This window comes from Drosophila pseudoobscura, chromosome 4, assembly GCF_009870125.1.
Source record: "Drosophila pseudoobscura strain MV-25-SWS-2005 chromosome 4, UCI_Dpse_MV25, whole genome shotgun sequence".
In the NCBI taxonomy this organism is placed as follows: domain Eukaryota; kingdom Metazoa; phylum Arthropoda; class Insecta; order Diptera; family Drosophilidae; genus Drosophila; species Drosophila pseudoobscura.
Genome location: NC_046681.1, coordinates 14,204,732 through 14,220,563, shown reverse-complemented (window position 1 = coordinate 14,220,563; position 15,832 = coordinate 14,204,732). Strand labels below are relative to the sequence as shown.

At 41.1% G+C, this 15,832-nt stretch overlaps 1 long non-coding RNA gene and 1 other non-coding gene across 4 annotated transcripts; both read right to left on the bottom strand.

Annotated features, from left to right (window-relative positions):
* Nucleotides 1-878: 878 nt before the first annotated feature.
* On the bottom strand, nucleotides 879-14,476 carry LOC26533306 (uncharacterized). Of its 3 annotated transcripts, none has more exons than XR_001451473.2 (3): nucleotides 14,058-14,430; nucleotides 1,363-1,491; nucleotides 879-1,240 (listed from the first exon to the last, which is right to left on the bottom strand). It is a non-coding gene; the product is annotated as an uncharacterized lncRNA (long non-coding RNA). The 3 variants fall into 3 exon arrangements; XR_004469275.1 differs by lacking the exons at nucleotides 879-1,240; nucleotides 1,363-1,491 and adding exons at nucleotides 5,978-6,318; nucleotides 6,377-8,382 and having other exon boundaries at nucleotides 14,058-14,476; XR_004469274.1 differs by lacking the exons at nucleotides 879-1,240; nucleotides 1,363-1,491 and adding an exon at nucleotides 13,695-13,946 and having other exon boundaries at nucleotides 14,058-14,428.
* On the bottom strand, nucleotides 5,076-5,148 carry TRNAR-CCU (transfer RNA arginine (anticodon CCU)). Its single transcript has one exon. It is a non-coding gene; the product is annotated as a tRNA-Arg (tRNA).
* Nucleotides 14,477-15,832: the final 1,356 nt, after the last annotated feature.

The window sequence follows — 15,832 nt, the reverse complement described above, 5'->3', positions numbered from 1 at the left end:
GTCACACAGATACGCTAACATACCTACTCTCGCACAGCCCCACACGGATACCCGTGCACACATATACACACGCATAACGGTAAAAGAAAAGCTTACATGTCTAAACGCAATTATTGCCGGAGCGGAGGAGGCCAACAAAGAGCTATCCGCCCTAAGAGTGGACAAGAACAGCACCAGCAGATGGCCCTGCTCCTGCCACCCACAGCAGTCTCTCTCCCTCTCTATCTCTACTCCTCTTCGCACTCTATGCAGACAGCCAAAGCAGACATTTAATTTTGCATTTTCCACTAATTGGCTGGCATACTTGCCACATTCTCGCTTCGCTTAATTAATTTAATTAGAAATATGTTTGGGCACAAAAGAAATTCAAACCTCAAAATCGTTTCAACATTATGCAGCCCAGTGTAGCTTATGATAATTATGCGGCCAGTGCAATTACGTTTACGTTGTTGAGCGGTGGAATGCTGGAGATGCACCAGCAGCGGGCCAGCGAGAGCCAGTACCTTGCTCATTTGGCGGCTCATCATCGGTTTCATTCAAAGGCTCCTGCCTCAGTGTGGCGGCAGTCTGCGCTTCATTGAACGATAGGACTTTTATAGATCCTGGCCCATGGGGCGTATCGAGTTCCTCACCTTCTTTGTCATGGGTGCAATACAGTATTCTTAATTCGTAAAATAGAACAAGATAATATACATTGAGAGTATTGTTGTATCATAAAAATACTTCATAATCCCAATACCGTGTGGTATGCAAATAAGTAGTATATAAATGATATTCGAATATATTTCAGTAGATCAGAAACTTCCTGATGAAAGGAAAATACTTAATTTTAGAGACTAAACAACCTCCCAGTGTACAATTAAAAGAGCATTAAGTTAAAACTCTATATTGAAAACTCTTTTCTCGAATACTCGTATAAATGATGTATTTAGTATTTCGATCTGTGAAAGAGCATACCAGTCATGCCATAGCAGCGATAACCTTTCCATTATGCTTTTATGCTGACCTCGGCAACTGCAATGAATGGCTAGCAGGATGGACCATGGACCAAGGAGCAACGAGCAACGAGTAAGGACCAGAGGACCAGAGGACGATGTCTGTAACGATTCCATGCCGTGGCAATCGCGGCCATTAAGTCATTTTGTTTCCTGTAACATTTCCGGTATCTTTTTAGCGTCGTCGCCGCTTCGAGTGTTGCGGGCTGCCAAAGGAATGGGGGAGCGCCATCCCGGGTGGATCTCTGCTAGTGGCATGGATGGTGGGTGGAGGTGGCGGTGGCGGTGGAGTGCCCGGATTGGGTGGGGCAACAAATGCTTTTAAAGTAGATGATGGCGTTGGCTGCTTGGTCAATTTATTGCTTACCAAATGTGTTGCTCGTCCGGTCCGGTGCCTGAGCCAGGCCCTGGTTGTGGGTCTGAATGCAACTGACTTTCCAAATTGCACCACGTAAAGTGTTCTCTGAAATTAACTTTGGCCTCTTCAGGCCTGCCCCTGCAGCAGATAAAAAGCGAAACAAAAAATTGTTAAATAATGGTTGCATTAATGATGGGCCTTCGTATTTCATGTGCAATTTATTGGAATTGCTGTGTATATTCGTGTATATGGAATCAGATACGGTCGATGATTTATTGCGGCTCAAACCGTACAATCCAAAGGTGTGTAATTATTTGCATCAACACAAGTCCCCACCCTCAATTGCTCACTCAATCTACTTTCTAGCCATCGTACATACAAATTTATCTAAAAATCAGATCGAAATGCGCATTCGCTCAGATACACTCGTACGTATCATTTTCTGAGATTCACTTGGACTAAGTGAATTCAACGAGCATAAAAATATTGTGCGCATTATTTTGCATATGCCAGGCCAGGGCCAGTCGCCGAATCCAGGTGGATGCCCACCGAGCATTGCTCATACGCAGCGTTGCCAGAGCCAAAGAAACAGCCGGGGAACTGCAGTAGATGCTCGGCTGAGCTGGTCCCGAGTCCCTGGGCGCACATACAACAGATTTAGTATGGCAGCTTTTATCTTGTCGCGTTGTTCGCTCTGGGGATCAAGCGCCAGGTAGGAGAGCAAGCCGTGTACATTTGTTCATATGAAAGTGCCAGCTTGGCATGCTCGCCTCTAAATGTTGTACGGCTATACCTGTATTCGTATCCGTATCTGTACCTCTTTCTGTTTCTGTTTCTCCATATCACCCGGCAATCCCATCAGCCTCGGCTGAATGTGTAAAAGCAGTCACTTAGCGTACCCTTAGCCATCCACATCCACATCCCAGCCACATCCCATCTCCACATTGCTAAAGCAGAGTGTGTGCGGTCGTTACTTCATTGGCACAATCCCCAGACTCGGAACGCGCGCTGCCATTGTTTAGCTGTGCATTTTATTTTCCACTTTTTTCCCCGCCACGTATTTTCTTTTAATGCGCTGCGGATTTGCTGTGAAATATGCAGAGGGGGTGTTTGGTTGGCTGTATCTGCCGCAACCACGCTGCAACGACACCCACTCGCCCACCTGGTCTCTATCTAGCTCCCTGTTGGCCCGACACTCTTATGCTAATTAAGTTTATGCTAATTTAACTTATTGCCACTAAGTTGGCCCACATATGCGGCCAGCCGCAGAAGCCATCACTTTTTTGGGCATCCTCCCTGCGGCATCCGAAAATTGCGCAGAGCCGTCCAAGGGCTACAAAAAAAGGCATTGCCGAAAATTAGGGATCGAAGTAATTTATGCAATTAAAAGCAGCGCATCGCTATAATGGAGTCTCTAAAGTAAGTGTAAGGTGGTCTTCTGTAAGATTCTTATAAGGATCCATTTGGCATCTTATAAAAGAATGCCGAAAAGTCAAAGGCAAAAATAAAATGGATTAATAAGTAATCAATATATTTAGATGTTAATTGTTATTTATTTGCTATTAAGATATTTATTCCCTCCTTAATTAATATCATACTCTTCCGAATTTCTGCAAAATATATTTTTGAGTGCAAAAAGCACGTCTCCAAAGTTAAATTCCTGTTCATGTTTGGATTGGTTTACAACATTTTCACACAAATGCGCAATATTTACAACTTACGCATTCAAAAGCGTTCCGCTTTTCCCCATTTCCCGAGCCTTTTTCAGGCAAACTTACTGTCTGATTTTTATGTAAATTGCATTTAAAGCAATAAATCAGTTTTAATCAGCCCACGGGTCCGGGCAGCTGAGCCGTCGCCTCCTCCTCGTCCTCGTCGTTGTCGCTCTCTGTCTCTCTGTCGCTGTCGTTGGCTCCATGTCGTGTCTGTTGGACGCATGATAGGAGTCTATATGCATACTGGCATTGTGTATGCACGGGGCTTTATTAAAAAAAAAAAAAAACCGACCAATAAATGAATTTCTGCGAATGGCTGCGTATCGAAATTCGTTCATTAAAGGCACAAAATGGAAAGTTGAGCTCACAGAGAGGAAAGCCAATCGATAGTGTCAAACGTAAGACCGTGAATGGGTAATAAGAAATGGAATTCATTCACAAAACGAGTAGTTAATGAAATGATATGAAATGTGTCCCATCAGAAATCCGAGTCTATATTTTCTGTAACAATCTTCTAAGTCCGTCACCACAAATATTTTGGCATCCGCCCCACCAGAGCCCCCCGCCACTGAAGAGCTTATTTGCCTGGAAAAACATTGTACTGGCATCTCGACTGTGGCCGGTCAAAACGTTGGCCAACTATTTGCAAAAGAGACACACGCGAAAGCCGCTAATTAAATTAGCAAACGCCAACAACTGTGGTTCTGGCATTTAATTTTGCAGCATAAATCAACGCACAAAGAGCAACACAAAGCAGGGCACGGCAGTGCAGGACCGGGAGACTCGAACAAGCTCTGGCCAAAAAATGTGATCAAACTTTTGTCAGAGCCAAATTATTTTGCGCATGTAAAACTGTCCGGCTCCAGCGCCAGCTCCAGCGCCAGCTCCAGCTCCAGCTCGCCCAAACAAAAACAGGAACGGAACACACACATCCAGTTGAGTGGGCAGCAGTTCCAGAAATGTTGTCGCTGGTACGAGTATACGGCTTTGGGAAGCAAAAACAAAAAGTTAATTCGAGGCAATTATGTTGACATGCAAAATGTCCTGGTGACTGGTTCGGGGCTGGGTTAAGGCTAGGGTTCGAGGTCGAGTTTTGGTCTTGGTCCTGCCCATGGTCCTGGCACCACGCCATCGCTGGATCGTTGGATTATTTGCTGGAATTCTCTTGGCTGCCGCCCCGTTCTATCATTCTCTGGCGGTGCGTTTTTGAATTATTCCCGTGGCAGACTTTGGTTCCAAGCTCTGCCATAACATTGCTGAAATAGACAAATCCACACAACATAAGGTAAAAGGTATCTGCGTTTTATGGACTTCTCACTGTGTAGAGTTTAGTACATCGTGTCTCATATAAATATATTTCTAGAAATTTGTTTACCACTCAAACAGGATAATAAAAGAAAAAAAATTGGTTATTATTGAACCAGAGATCAGTAAAAATGTCAGAAACGGGTATCAAAAAGTCAAGATTAGTCACTTGTGCAACATTTTTTGCTGTTGACTTTCGGTTATTCCTCTTTGAGTCATTCTCCTTCGCCGAAGGCCACGCGTTGTGCAGTTAATTTGATTTAAAACAGCCGAATTTGATTTTAAAACGATTGCCATGTGCTGGTAGCATCAGCTGTTACAAAACTACCTCTGCCCCTGCTCTAGCACATTTTTATCAAATTTTCTGGGTGCTCGGTTTATTTTTGTGTGTTTCTGCGGTATTTTGTTGTCGCTTTGTTTCGCATCATTTTTTTTCCTTAATTTGTTGCTCTGACTAGGCAAGTTTTGTTAGTTTTAGTGTTTTTATACCCTTCCAGAGTATTACGACTTTGGTCATACATTTGTGGCTAATAGAAGGAAGCATCTGCGACACCATACGATATTTGCATTTCAGATCATAGTTTCTTTTATTCGTTTCACATGAATTATTTAAAAATATACGGTGTAGAGTGTATTTTTATAGAATATGAGTAGTGAACTTTACCCATGCACTCGTTCAAAACAAAAAAATTTACACCCAAAAACCCCAGGTGGGACTTGAACCCACAATCCCCGGCTTAGGAGGCCGGTGCCTTCTCCATTAGGCCACTGGGGCTTGTTCTAACAATCAAAAAAGTGCCTATATAACCTTTTCATACATCCTGTTTTCCTGCATCCTGTACATACATATATAAGCAGGAACCACCATCAACGATCGGTTGAAACACAAGCCTTGGTCGTGAAAGGAACAATCGATTAAAGATGGATGGATTAAAGATGGAAACTGCTCAGCCTGCTATGCTATAAGCGATGGATTTGGAAGAGTGTGTAAATGTTGCATCAACGAATCTTGTCATGTTTTTCTTGTGACCACTGTTGGTGGTTGCTTCTGGGTTTTAGTTCAAATGTTTCATTATTTATGCGCTTTAGTGGCTGGATGTCGTTCACTGTGTTGTTTCTGCTCCTGCGGATGTTGCAGTTGTTGGTATTTGCCCTCGAACATTTTTTGCTGACATGCCGAACTTTTTGCCTCAATAAAGTTTTGATATTTTCGGCAGAATGTTTGGAAGAGAGGGCCGGTGCAGACATGGCAATTATTGTACATGAAAATGCATTTATTATTGCTACCAATTGGTTGTTTATGCAATGTGTGAAATTCATGAAATGATGGCAAGGGATTCGATAGCGACACAAATATTATTTTTTTTTACATTTATGTTTGTTTTAAAATATGCCAAAAATTATTGAATTCCTTTTTCACTCTGAAACGTTTTGATAAATTACATTTTCATTGTGGGAAATTCAGTTTGAACTATTTCTTTGGGTCAAGGTTATTGAATGAAGATAGAATATTTAACAGTTTAAAGTCTAAGAAATATTTTAAACTAAATTAAGTAATTTCCAATTCAATTCGATTCACTAAAAAAAAGGAAATATACAAACATGTAGGTTCCAGTGGTTGTTATTTCCTCGATTTTATTTTCGTGCTGTTTAGGTAAAAACATACGCAAATTGTGGATTATAATTAATAAATCGTAGCAAAAATTAATAGTACTTAATTGAAATTGTCTTTCCCATTCATTCTGTCACTAGGATGATAAAGATTCAATTGTGTTAATTTGCGGCTTTGTTGTGGTTTGTTTTCCCAATTTATCCCAGAAAGCACGCATTTTCTTCGATCTCCTTATTTAACTTCCTTTTATAGCACAGAAATTCAAATTTTCGCCTTTTTGTGCTACCGGCGCACATGGCCATAGATCATTATTAGGAAAAATAATAAAGTCACCTGAAGAAAATTTATCAAAATCATAAATCATTGCAAATTGCAACAATTTTTTATTCACCTGCATTCATGCGTGCTTCTGGGCGAGAGTGTGTGATTTTCTGTGTGTGTGTGTGCTTGTGTATAGGGGTGCAATAATATCTCAATACATGCCACATGGCGGTGTTGCAATATTTGCAAGCTGGCGCTGAAATGTATGGTATGGAAAAGGCTGCCGAGTGGCAAAGCATCCAAATGAGTTTTGCTCGGAGTGTCTGTTTCGAGTACCTTATTTTAGCTCAAGAGAATATCTTGAGTCTGAACTGAAATTCGTGCTCTTCATTAGTGCTAAGAGAAACTGAGTCATTATTGAAAGAGAAAACTTAAATTGAGTAGATTTGGACATTGAGAGCTTTGTAAATATAACATCAAAAAATAAATCAGTTTAAACTAAATTCACTCCAATAATTTTGAACATATTGTTTTGTCCTACAAAGACGTATAACCTTCAGGTATTTTGGATTCCATAAGCAAGTGAATATATATAAAAGGACTCAGCTTGGAGACCTGAAAAAATATTGTCCTTAATAGGAATAGTTTTTAATATAAATACAATAGGGGATATGTTTTCCCTTCAGTGGTTTTTATATCATAGTGACATATTTTTTGTTTACTTTCACCCATCTAATTTTTGACTTTAAGAAGCGAAATCGATCATGTCAATTATATATCATAATTTTAGTTTTAATTATTTATAATCTATATTGTACGAGATATTCCTCTGGAATGGTCTTTTATCCATTTTAATAACTTAAGTATCTTCCTCTGCCATAGGGTATGGAGAAGTTGTAACAGAGATCTGCTTAATGAGTGCGAGGAAAGGGAAAGTGCAGCGACTCCATCCACCGGAGACCGGGTGCATTTAATTAAGAATTTAATCAATTCGATTCAATCAAGTGATACTACGATAGCCTGAACGATAATCGACAAGAGGCAAAAATATATTTTTTTATCGCATTTATAACTAAAGCCTCTTTAATCCACAAACATGTGGGTAGGCGGGAAACTTTGGCAGAGGACTCCGGCCAGGAGTCTCAAACAAGTAAACAAAATGAAGCCATAAATACATTTGGCATCGGACGATGGCCACTTGAATTGATGGGGAATGGACTCGACCGATTCGCTTTGTGACGGAGACTTTTTAATTAAAATAAAAATGCAATCCACACATGCCGCGGCTCGGATGATGGTGGCGATGATGATGAGAGAGAGTGGGAAAATCTCGACAACAATAAAAATTAAGTTAAAGCGCATTTTATATGCCAGTAGAGTCCAGACCATTCCCGTATGGTCCATCCCGGCGGGACGAGGCATAAAATTAATGCGCATAAGTTTAATGCTATTCACGCACATGGACCCTGGTCTTGGCCATATTTTGTCCGCAAAGCAACAAACAATTGAAAATAAATAAGAGTGAAATTAATTTTCCTTTGTTTGCTTGTACAGTATTTTGTTGTTCAATAATCGGGTTATAAAATATTTAATTGATGGTGGCTTACAAAATTACAGCCGTCTGGTAGGTAACCCGAACAGGAAAGTGATTGTTTTGGAGTATCATTGCGATTTCTGTTCTGTTGTAGTATGATCTGGTATTTATTTGGAATAGTTGCATCTTCTTTACTGGAGAGTGGGATCATTCTCAATAAATTGAGTGATGATGACGCGTGTTGTCTTCTTGTGTCTCCATCCTGGTGATGCGTTCCTGCTTATTCAACATCACTCATACGCCACGTGGAGTCGGCCGCAGAGTCTCGCCTCATTCATGGAGTCGTCAAGTACAAGTGAATTTGCATCGAAATTGATTGCTCACAAAACTGCCGATCTGACGAAATTGCATATTCTGGGTACCCTACTCCATTGTGTTGCCACCAGTGGGCGTGTCCATGGTAGGCATGTACGTCTGCCGATACCGTTACAAAGGCCGATGTTGCCTCATCAGTTTGTTGATTAAAAGTGCGCTCACAGAAAATGGCAAATGTCCGTCGATTTAGGCGTGAATGCCACACGAGATGCAGCTCCTTTTGGGACCTTGGGAGAGTAGAGCGAGGGTATTTGCCGAAAGGCAAACGTACAGATCTTATTTGTTATAGTATAGCAGTTTTCAATTTGATTGCACGAAGAACGTTCAGTTTTGAATTCGAAAATGGATATATATATGTACATATAGTCGCAGTAGATAGAAAATAGTAACACATACCGGGTCCTTGTCGTTCGTTTATGTTGTTTTGTGGCTAGTGAAAGTCGCTTAATTTGGTCCGAAGTAGCTCGTGGGCACGTTTCTGGTACTGTTTTATATGGGGCCTTTGACATTTTCCACAACCAACCTACCACCGAACAGCCGCCCCCTTCTTTAGCATGCAGATGAAATGCAACCGTAGACCGTGTGTGTAATTAGTTTTTGGCGTGTTGAGGGGTCATTTTTGAAAATTTTGGCAAATTTCTTATTGTATGCGCCAACCGGTGCCAGTGGACGCCACGGACGCAACGGACGCGAGGGTGGCCATGGCTCGAGGTGAGAATGATTTTGAAGGCTGCCAAAATCGCTGCGCCTAATTGCAGGCAATCATATTTTGTTTGCCAAAAGCTAGACGGACGCGGCGGCTGCTTGAGTGAAGTGGTGCTGGCGGTGCTGGGGATTGCGGTGGGGGCGGGAACGGGATGCAATCAAGAGGCTCTGTCAGTGGCAGGACTGCACGTCCTGCACGACCTGTTCATGTTTGCCTATGCACTCGCACACCCACTCACAAACATGAGCCAGGGGACAGGGGCTCTGGAGGCCGCTTATCGCCTCGGCTGGGCAAATCAATCAATTTAAAAGCAATTGCCGTTAATGTGCAACGTTTGTTTGGCAGCTGTCAAAAATTTGCAAACACTCACACACACACACAGAGGCACAGACACTGATACAGACCGGCGCACACTGGCTGCCAGGACACTCGAGTCCTTGAGTCTTTGGTTTATTAGTTCGTGGCCAACTGAATCGTCGATGTCTGCGTCTTTGGGGTCAATCGTTTGGCGTCTGCCACTGTGGCCGCTGATTGATGATCAAAGCAGCCATAATTGGCCCTTCCAAAATGGAACTACTGAATGTTGAATGTATCCTCCTGCATATCAGTGTGTATGGTTGTATCTGTGTGCCAATTGCCGACTACTTGTGTGCGCAAAGCGATTGGCGGCTCAATGCCTCGGCCTGATTGATGTTTGCTGTCGGGGAGCCGGCTTCAATGATGAGCCATCATGTCTGGGTGTCTTCCTTATTTAAGAACATTTTTTTTCATTTCTGTATTTGCATTTGCAACCGTAAAGCTTAGTATCCTGCACTAAAACAGTTTTAAAGTCTGTTGAAATTCGTTTTTTAGTCGCAAAAACTTCTGGTGAAAAAAGCATTATTAAAGTTAAAATAAACTATTAACAGAGTGTAACACCAAGGGTCACGTACAATTTCCTTTCAACATTAATTGGGCAAATATTGTTACATTTTATAGACTGGAATACAAACAATGAATAAATTACGAGCGGCGCGATGCGTTGCGTTATCCGAATCGTATGGACGAAATCTTTATTAATTTTGAAAAATATTATTTAAATATAAAACTAATTTTAAAAATATCAACAAAATTACCAGTACCACACATACAATATCTTAAAACAAGAAGCAAAGTTTTGAGTCCAGCTATAATATAATGATCCAAATTTGAAAGAATGATATTTGCTATGGTATATTAAAAGTACAAATTTAATTTTCTATTAGGATTTGACAAGTAACATAAACACATATAGAATTCATTTCCCCGCAGAATTTTTTTCCACTCTTGCATTCATAGATGCAAAAGAGTCGCGGAAAGATACATTCCCAGAAACCGAATGGAAGATGGCTCTATGCTAATAAATTTCTAATTGAATAAGCCCTGAGCAAATGCCAGCACGGACAGAGACACTCGCACTCACTTGAGGTCGCAATCATAACTTACGGTGCCATTCGAATGGCTTAAAAGCGTTATCATATCTTTATGTCTTGGCGGCGGGGCAGAGGGCAAAAAAGCGAAGAATATTGTATGCATAACGCATATGACCAACAAGGCGAAAGGCAGACACAGACACAGCCGACGGAGAAGGAGAAGGAGCGGTGCCGCATTTGCATTTTACAAACAATTGAAAAAGTAGTTAAAGTTTTTCTCTTCGCTCTGCAGTTAACACACATCCATGCACCACTCACATACTCAGGAGTCCTGTCGCTCCTGGAAGTATGCAACATGTTTTTTTCATTTCAATTCGTGCATAAGCAATGGCTTAGTACGGTCGAAGCGAGGTTTTTGGCTTTGGCTTGTGTTTGGCATATTATAGTCAATGTCAAGCCCAGCCCCAGTCACAGCCCCTTCCCTCTCTGCCCCACTCAACCACCTGTCAAAGGTTTTCCTGTTTTTGCTCCATATTTTGTGCCAAGGATGCACGAACTGTACATCATATGGTGCTTCGGTCTGTTTTTTGTTTCTCACACTTATGGCGCAACATTTTGCACACTTTCGCTGCATGATGCACGGGAAGGGAGCTCGGCTTTTTTATGTACATGACGTGTCGGGGTCTGACACATTTCTTTCGGTAAGCAAATGACGATTCAGTTGCAGTTGTGGCTCCTGGAAATCGAGTTGCTCATCTAATTTCATAACAAGATGAGGTTGAATATGTACGAATGATACAACTCAAGGCATGCTCAAGCGATGCAAAAATGTAGGTATATATTACATATATTCATATGCCTGGTAAATGATGAATCCAACTTTACAAAGCGCCTTCGGCATCCCTAGAAGATCAATTAGCTATTAGTCAGCTCTCAAGCGAGCCCGAAACAGAAACTGAAATCTTAACTATGCAAATGGCATCGTTCATTATTTCGACTATCAATAACTGATTTACATTCGTGCCAAAGCTGCAAGCAGAGAAAGAGAGATAGACGGCGGGAATAGTGAAAGAGTGGAGAGAGAAGGAGGCAATTGGGCACCCTAGGGAAGTGGAAGTGGAACTGAATGCGGATGCGGACGCATTGCAAACAATGGCAACAAAATATGCTGCTCCGCTTAAATGAAATGCCAGCAAAACCAAACAGTTAAATCGCTTGGGTAAGGGCTGCAGGAATGCCAGCGAGGGGCCAGTGGTGGAGAGGGTGCCTGGTCCTGGAGCTGCGACTGGGACTGCGACTGAGACTGGTAGGGCTCAACTGGACTGACGTTGGCCTCGGGGCGCGACTTGAAAACCAGCTTCATTTTGGCGTATAATTGAGCGAGCACGAAATATGCGACGAGCGACAGAAGCCAGAGGGCGGTCGGTGGCACAAGAATGTGGGCATGGCAGTCACCCACCCAGGACACCCTCTGGTGTATGTGTAAGTGCGGATAACAAAGATTTTGCGGAAGTATGAAATTTTACTATTACTTTGTCGCAGCAAATAGAGCGGAAGTCAGTCAACGAATGGCAATACCAAGTTCAGACGGCTTGATTGTGTCTTTGACTATAGGAATGAGAAGCAACTGAGAAGCGAAGAAATGGAGAATAGCTGAGCCAGAGGCAAGGAAGTGTCTGCGTGGAAATCAATGCAAGTTGCATTGCCTTCTCCTTTTGGGTGTTTGTGGTTTTGTGTGTGAAATATTTTTGGCATATACATATTTCAACCATAATAAACTTCTAAATTGCTGCCTCACTATGCACTGCAGGACACACAGATTTTACTGCCAGGTAATGTGGTGCGATGGCACCTGAGTGACTGCTGCAACGGAAAGCTTTCCAACGGCAATGGCTTTGTGCACATGAATTACATATTTAAAGTGGCATTGCGCAATGATTTATGAACTTTTTGGCTATAAATGAATTGATGGATGCATCTGGGACTGCAAGATTGAACGGCACCGAAGTATTTGGCTGTGAATATAGCACAAATATTAATATACTTATAGTACAAAAATAATAATAATAATTCATCATTTGATTAATCGTACAGCCTCACAAAATTATCAATCTCTTGCTTTTAAAGAGAAAAAAAAGTAACCTTCAGGTTTCAGTTTTCAAAAGTCTAAATTAACATATCATTTTCCCCTGGAAGCCGTTCGATAAGTGCAGCATAAGCCATATAAATAAATAAAATACCATTCGGAATGCTGTGCCGACCTTTCATTCTAACAATATTGTGGTCTCGTTTAGGAAATGTCAAAGATTGAAGTGATATTTTCGTGATAAAGGGGTCCTCACAATGGCTCGAACTGACTTCAATCAAATAACTTCTGTTACACAGTTACAAAATCTTACGAGTTTATGGCATATTTAGCAACTCTACTATATCGCCCATTGCTTAATTGCTTTACATTCGGCATGTCGTTTCCGAATGAGAAAGCCCTTTGTCCTTAATCAATTGATGGTCTCAATTCCCCCCAAAGTTGTCATCTCTTTGCTGTCAGTTTCGATGCGCTGCGCTCATTATTTGCTCTGTCTGTAATTTATCGATGAAATGCATGCCCATGCACACAGCCATACATACATACATACATACATATGTATATCTATCTATCTATCTGAGTGAAATTTCAGCTTAATAGTTAATTAGTGACATTTGCGCAAACGTTAATTGTTCTTGTCGTGTTGTAAATTTACTTGGCTGTGCAGCACAGGCCGTAATTGTTTATCGAGACCCAATGACCGCGGAAAGACAACCAGCTCTGTATCTAGCTCCAGACCGACTTCGAGCCCAGTCTCCGAGCCAAACGCAGATGGCGTCTCGCCCACCCTCCCTGGGTCCTAGTATTGCTGGGTCCTTGTGTGTGTGTGTGGGACATAAATTGTTGCATACGCATACCAAGCAGGCGCTTTAAGGCACTCGGGCGTAGCGTGCTGCGGTTTGAAGCCTCAATTGCATAGCAATCTCATACATCTCATACATGTGTGAGTGGCGTTTTGTTGATTGATGGTTAACCGGAAAATCAATATCACTATGCTAATGAGACTAGCATACTCGTCTATGTATGCGTATGCACAGGCGTATGAAAGATGGAGAGCCCTGGTAATGAACTCTGTCAGCAATTAGCCAAAGAACCAGGACGACTCAAAAGATGTCCAGCCTGCTTTTCCACACTCCGGCAGGACTCCGACCGAACCCAACTGATTAGCCAAGAACCAACGTTGGAGACAATCAAATGTTTAAGTGTCAACCCGAACCCTTTTCATTCAATTATTCAGTTCTTTATGCGCTCTCAGTGATGCGTGATGGGTCGACTTCTGTCTCTCGTGTCTTTCGCCCTTTCCACCTGCTGTCCACATGCGTATTCATTCATTTTGTCAATTGTCTGCGCTACTGCTAATTTAATTAGATTTTAATTTATAATCATATATGTTTTGGTTCATGCCGTGTAATTATTCAATTTTTTTCGTACTTGCTTTATTTCGCTGTGCATTATTCCAGTCGGCTAATTACAAAACGTTTCAAATGACACGCGCCTCTGGTCATGCGTTTGTCTATTAATAATAAATTCCCCATTCCCGTTGGGTTGCCCAACTTTGGCCGCTTCATTGGTCCACTGATAGTCCTTTGTCTCGGACATAATTTCAAACTGAAGTTTAAAATATAATATTCTATGCAGTCACAAAATATTGAACTCTTTTCAGCGAGAGATTCCTATAATCTATATAATTTAACGAAGCAATGGCGTGTTTTTGCATACCTTTGTTTACAGAAATTTATTGGAGTTTGTTTTACTGATTGCGTATATCTTTAAAGCATGTCAGACTCAAATCAGATTTCCATTCTCAGCTATATGTGCGTATTACACCTTTTCCATTCACATTCCCTTCGAATGATAGCCGCGACTCTTGCCTCCAGTCGTGTTGGTGCAGTGGGATGACTTACAGCATTTATTTATCATAAATTTAATTTATAATTAATCGGCTTTGCACCTTAATCGGCGCTGACAGTAGGCAACCGCCTGTCAATTATGCATTGGACTCCACAATGGAACTACCATTCCTATCATCCCATCGGCTGGACAACTTTTGCTCCGAACTGTGGCGGGCGTTTTAAAATTATTTTGACATTTCGCCATTAGCTGTGAAATATAATTAACTGCAGCAAACACGATTTAAATGCAAATAAACAAAGGTTTAAAAAGTTATATGTATGTCTACAGACAGGTTCCGCAATCAGTAAAAAATACGTGGAAATCATCTTGGAGGTAAAAGAAAAATATTAAATACAAATAAAACACGTGCATAACGCGTATATGAAAATATGCTTATTTATAGAACAGTATTTATGTACATACATATGTACATATATTTACTGCGATGTAAAAGTCCGATGCGAATTTCCAAGCACCAATTGTATAGCATTTTAATTATATTTTGCTGTTTTTCCACTGATACAAATGCAGAAAATAATTGCATTAATGTGTACACATCACTTATGTATTCATAGGTGCACTGTAGATGGGTGTATTTATCAATTAATTGAGTAATACGGCATTACATAAATATTTGGTCTGCTATCGCCCTAGGCGTAAGCGCATTAAAGTGCCGCAAAATATGCGCAAATTACAAAATGCATATACAGCCGAAACGAATCGGTTTAAATGAGGGGCAAACTATTCGGCTTAAAGCATTTACTGGAAAATGCCTTCGCCAATCACTCGCTAGCTTCTTTCAATAATAAAGGTTTATTTACCATTGTATCCATTTATGTATATAAGTACTATCTATTTTATTGATAGTGGAAGACTAAAAAATAGTAGCAATACGGCTAATCATTATACAAAGAAGTTTTTAAATGCTCTCGATGTTCCTTCCCCAAATAGGTTTTGGTATTTGCAAATGTGTGGGAAAATTAAAGCAAAAACCTTTTTGAAAATCATGACCCAAGTAAACGCGCGGCTATGATCCTGGAAAGGGTTATCATCTTGTCGATGGCTTGAAAGCTCTGGTTGGCCCCTATCATTCGGCCATCCTTAAGGATTACCCGTTAGTCAATGTGGATTTATATGGGAGTATATTGAGCAGAATAATGGGCAGAAAACTCATGAGAGAACTAATCCAATCATCCAATATCCCACAATTTCTGAGCGGCATCAAAATAATTGGAGAGCCAAGATCGTGCTTGGCAGAGCCCCAAACGTTTTTAAAGTCCGCTTCCTTCCCGATCTTTCGGCCAAAAGACAAATCTTTGAGCTGGATAGAACAAAATCTAAGAACTATATCTAAGACCTATAATTTACTGTTTCCAAACCTACTCTGCTTGCACGTTGGGTCGCAGTTGACAGACAATTATTTGCCACCTGAAGGATGCTATGTTCCTGTGCTATATAAAAGTGTAAATATAATATTCATCTGGAAAGTGTAAACAAAAAAAGATTCAAGATTGGCTCCTATTTTACTACCACAGCATATCGTCTTTATCGAACCTTAAATTTAAATCGAATTGACCGTTAAACAAACGGTTATTTTGACA